This window comes from Myodes glareolus, chromosome 3 (assembly GCF_982192425.1).
Source record: "Myodes glareolus chromosome 3, mMyoGla1.1, whole genome shotgun sequence".
NCBI lineage: Eukaryota > Metazoa > Chordata > Mammalia > Rodentia > Cricetidae > Myodes > Myodes glareolus.
The window spans coordinates 14,823,943-14,829,590 of NC_142028.1; the positions used below are offsets into that span (position 1 = coordinate 14,823,943).

Below are 5,648 nucleotides of genomic sequence, written 5' to 3' on the forward strand. Positions count from 1 at the left end.
CAGAGAGTGGATCTGTGGCTTAGGGTCAATAGACTGATAATTGGGTCCATACTGATACAAAACGCCTTTTTTTTTCTAAGACACACACCCAGAAGAAGTGTCTGTTTCATATTTGTACAAAGGCACACTATGATCTCGGGAGATTGCTTAGAGTCCTGAGAACATGGCGAGACATTCCTGGTGTTCACCCCTTGTTTCTGGTCTGCTCTGCCATGAGCAATGGCTCAGTACACGTAGACACTTCTCAAAGACAGGTCACAGTAATGGAATACTTGCGGATTTCTCTAATGATGCTTTCAGACCGAACTTAGGAACCTCTTGATTCTGCTGCAGATTCCACACTCAGTATGAAGGGATGAGCTCACATGGGTGGTATCCTGCTTTGGAGAAGTACATTCTTGTTACCCAGAACCTCTAGCCAGCATGAACTGGACACATGAACACCTTGTTCCTATAGGTACTGTCCTTGCAAGTGATTTTATGTGCGCCAAACTTTTCACAGGACTGAACCTGCTGAAGAGATGGAAAACCTGGTTGGCTCGTCAATGCAATTTGTCTTAATATCTGTCAGAGACAGCTGATATTTTTTGACATGATAACAGAATGGTATCCTCACTAACAGGGACATAAGAGCAATGCAAACTTGCATAGCGTGCTCAGCATGGCACAGCCGCTTGCTCTGGCTTCCTGTTTGAATTGCTTTTCTACACAAGTAAACAGTAGCCATCACTGCTCGCGCATAGGAGTCTTTCTTGTTCAGTGACTCTGGGAAGATTAATTGTATGTTGAAGGAAAGCGTTCCATTTCTAATGACTCAAAGACAAGACAGAAGCCCCTAAGGAAAGACCAAATTTCTTAAGAATCGCTTGGTTTTATCTAACAGGCCGTCACTCACATATGGGTAAGAAGAAATCAAAAAGCTTTTAGTGAAAGTCCCATGGGACACATCTGAGAATCTTGCAAGCCCACTTCATATCCCACACAGCCAAGAACTGAAGAGGAAAATGTCCACAAGAAAACCGGCTCCTTCCTGGTCACTAAAGAGTCACAGGGTCCCTAGTGCCCACTACCCTCTCCAGTGGCCCTCCCTGGACCAGGCTACTGCTTGCTCAGGTGCCTCTGGGACACTTCAAACCTGAGAAGAGTCCAGAAGCCTTGGTAGAATGCAAACATCTGGCCCAATCCAGCCTACGTATGAACTTTCAGGCACTTGTGGCAAGAAAAGTCAGTGGTAACGTAGAAAATGAGGTGTTGCAGCCTAGGGATGGAGAGGGTGGGCAGAAACAGCTGACTTTTCAGGGAAGCGAACAAGCTTCTCCTCTGCGTGAGTATCAGAAAGCTAGGGACCTTCAGTAAGATGAGGCAGTTTCCTGTGCCTCAGTTTCCCCAGCTGAGAGCGGGGATGATCAGTTTTCCCCTGACTGATTGATTATGTGACTTAATCCATATTTCTACTTTAAATACATTTTACTCAGAGTCTCTGCTGCTGTCACCTGGATCCACTCCTAACCTCTGCACACTTAAGAGGCCTGACTTTAAAGATGACCACCCTAGGGAGCAGATTTCCTCAAGTTACTGGGTAGTTTTCATTCTTGGGTGCGAAATCTCAGAATCATTGATTCAGCAGTAAAATGACTGCAAGTTTCCTGGATGAAAGAGAGTAGGGATGTTTAACTGAGGGAAAAATGTCATCTTAAGTCACTGGTAACCGTTCTGCACTCTCTATACACGAATCATCTTATTCCTGATTAGAAACACTGGACGGTCTTGGATTCTAAGGAGGAGGAGAAGCAGGAACACTGCGGCGGGCATGGATGGAATCCCCAGAATGGAAGCACGGGGCGAGTTGGTTCCATTGAACTGAAGACTGGTCGCTGAGTCGTGGTGGAAATTCTCTGAATGTGGATGTTATTGAACAAAATGAGCGCCCCGTTAAAATAAACCACAAAGGCTGGAGCAGGGTAATTTGAAGTAAACTGTCCCAGCTTGAACAGCAGACACTCTCTTTTCAAGTCTCCATTATTTGAAGTGATCCGTCAATTGCCGGATGAATGTACCTTTGTCAATGTTCTCTGTCCCCTGAAATAGGGCTTTAATCCATTTTGAAGCTTCTGGGTCGAATAGTTGATATTCTAATTCTAGTCATCCCTGAATTTTTTTTTAATTCTTTCCCTGAAATCTGATCACTCACAGGCTGACTTAAGGATTTAGACTATTTCCTAGTTTGTCTAAAGAAAACATAAGACTCCCTCTCTCCGAAGATTGCCATCCCCCGCCCTCCCACCTGTGTGAATAAACCAACCATCCACTTGTTCCTTTTGCATTGCCTTCTACTTGTCAAAACGGTGGAGGGTTTTCTTTTAGTCCTTTCTCTGTGCGGTCACTTCAGATTCACAGTTGCTAAGTCTTCCAGGAGCCCAGCAGAGCGATGCTCTCATGTGCGATTTGCAAACTTTGAAGTGACACCCACCATCAGAAACACCATTTGCTCCCGAGTTATGGTCAGCTGACAAGAGTGCGTCATTTTATCATTCGAAATTCAGAAAACGTCAGCATTTTCATACCCAGCAATCGCCTACAGACCTCTCTGGTTAGCAAGGAGTCACCCTGAGTCTAAGTGCATGCAAAAATATGGGAGTCATATTGGGATTCTAGAGGAGTCAAAATACTGAACTCGGTATTAAGATACACGTCTCCATGAACATACGGACAGACAGATCAACTTTCTATACTTCCATCCTGTGTATGCATCTAGGTGAAAGGTTGGATCCATAAGGTTAACGGCATTTGGGCTAATCATGTTTTGTAATACTAGCGACTCAAATCTTTCTTTTAATTATAAAACAGGATACCAAAGAATATTTTTTAATCCATTAAAGGCAGATTCAACATAAAACACAAGCTGTTTCCTTTGTGATTAAATTGCACGCAGCTGCACTAGCTCCCACAGAGCCAAGAAAGGAGAGTGCTTGGCAATTCTTCCTAATTAAAGGATGTTAATTACTCCTAAATACAGTGCACTTCAGTGTTAGAAAGGTTCAACTAAATCAATGTTTTTATGGTTCTAAAAATTAATAATGATTTCAAATCGACTAACTGTGCCCAAACTACGCATTTGTCCATGCTGTAGCGTGCCTTCACAGTGGGACCTCTGCGCTGGAATTAGCTGAAGGGTGGTCTATGCTGGCCTGGCATATCTAGCACATCTGCTGTAGGCTGATGAGAGCACCTGATGGTCTTTCCTCCTTACATCTCAATAGAGATGTGTGATAGAAGCAGAAGCAGACAAGAGTGAGGGGAAGATTGGAGCACAGTCAGGCTCCCAATTCACCTTCACTCAGCACTCACGCTGGGTAGCAAGACTTCCGTCTAAATTCTCAGTCACCTGATCGATCCGTGGGGACAGGGAAACTCAGTTGCTGGGCACCATATGTTTTCTACTTAGTCACAAAAGTCCTCCAAAGTAAACACAAAGACCCCTTTCAGGAACCGAAAGAAGACTCAGAGGTTAAGAGCACTGGCTGCTCTTCCTGAGGTCCTGAGTTCAATTGCCGGCACCCACATGGTGCCTCACGGCCGTCTGTGATGAGATCTGGTGCCCTCTTGTGGTGTACAGGCACACATGCAGGCAGAACGCTGTATACTAAATAAGACCCATGCTCCGCTGCCGGTTTAGACTGCGCGTCTTTTTGCTGCTGTCTCCCCATCCTTTACTGATCACAATGGAAGGAGAAATTGTCGCACTAGTCATTGACAATGTCTCCAACATGTGCAAAGCTAATGATGCCACCAACTTTTGGGCACCCCTGACACCACGGCATCATGGTGAATATGGGCCAGAAAGACTCTTATGTGGGTGATGAGGCCCAGAGCAAGAGAGGTATCCTGACTCCGAAGTATGTCATCGATCACGGCATTGTCCCCAACTGGGAGGACATGGAGAAGATCTGGCATCACACTTTCTACAATGAATTGCATGTGGTCCCTGAGGAGCAGCTGGTGCTTCTGACTGAGGCCCCCCTGAACCCCAAAGCTAACAAAGAGAAGATGATGCAGATAATGTTTGAAACCTTCAATACCTCAGTCATGTACGTGACCATTCAGGCGGTGCTGTCCCTGTATGCATCTGGGAGCACCAACGGCATTGCCATGGACTCTGAGCACAGGACCATACATAGCCCATCTACAAGGGCTATGCCCTTCCCCAGCCATCTTGCATCTGCACCCGGTTGGCCTGGACCTGACAGACTACCTCATGAAGATCCTGACTGAGTAGGACTACAGCTTCACTACCACAGCTGAGCAGGAAATTGTGTGTGACATTAAGAAGAAGCTGTACTATGCTGCCTTGGATTTTGAGCAAGAAATGGTTACTGCTGCATCCTCCTCCTCCTTGGAGAAGAGCTACGAGCTGCCTGATGGACAGGTGATCACCATTGGCAATGAGCATTGTCCAGTGGCTCTCTTCCAGCCTTCCATCCTGGGCATGGAGTCCTGTGGCATCCATGAGACCACCTTCAACTCCATCATGAAGTGTAATGTGAATACAAGGACCTGCGTACCAACACAGTGCTGTCTGGTGGTACCACCATGTATCCAGGCATTGCTGACAGAATGCCAAAGGAGATCACAGCCCTAGCACCCAGCACAATGAAGACTAAGATCGCTGCTCATCCTGAGTGCAAGTACTCAGTCTGGATTGGTTGTTCCATTCTGGGCTCACTGTCCACCTTCCAGCAGGTGTGGATCAGCAAGCAGGAGTATGACAAGTCGGGCCCCTGCATCGTCCATCACAAATGTTTCTAGATGACTGAGCAGGAGCCAGGCATCTGCTGCATGAGCTGATTCTGAAGTATCAATCTGCCCAGGCAGAGGTACATACCTCACGCTAGCCTCATGAAACTGGAATAAGCCTTTGAAAAGAAATGTGTCCTTGAAGCTTGTATTTAACATCAGCATTGAATTGTAGAACTTATTGCTGATTTTCGACCTTGTATTCAAGTTAACTGTTCCCTTGGTATATGGTTAATGCCCTGTGCATCTCTTGATTTAGTCCTTAGTCGTGTGGCTTGGTCACTTGGTGGCTAGGGAGAGCACGCTGTGGAAGAGAAATCCCCAGTCTGCCGGATCTATGTGAGCACCGTGCAGTGAACTGTGCAGGTATTAACTCAATGCTGACTTCCAGGATTTCTCAAGACTGGCAAGGGTTCCTGAACCAGTTACCCCTTCCGTCTTGCTGGTCTAACAGGGTGGGAAAGTCCGAGCCTCAGCGCTCAGTTTCCGTTCTGGTGTTTTCCCTCCTGACCGCGTGGGTTGTTACTTGCCTTGAGTTGGGAACGTCTGCATTGACACCTGTAAATGTACCCATTCTTTTGATTTCTGTAAGGTTTTTTGTACTCAATTTAAGAAATGACCAATTTTGGTTTTCTACTGTTCAGTGAGAACATCGGGCCCCAGTGACATGTCACTGTGTACAGAAAACTGAAAGTGCTACATGAAAAAAAGAAAAGAAAAAGAGAAAAAAGTCTCCTTTCAGCGTATGAAGACTAGGACCCAAAAGTTCATCCCCAAGTCTGATAACCTGAGTTCAGGTCCTGGGACCCCACATGATGAAAAGAGAGAACCAACTTCTGACCTCCATACAAACA

At 45.9% G+C, this 5,648-nt stretch overlaps 1 pseudogene; it reads left to right on the plus strand.

Annotated features, from left to right (window-relative positions):
* Window positions 1-3,822: 3,822 nt before the first annotated feature.
* LOC125399160 (actin, cytoplasmic 1 pseudogene) lies at window positions 3,823-4,806 on the plus strand (annotated as a pseudogene).
* Window positions 4,807-5,648: the final 842 nt, after the last annotated feature.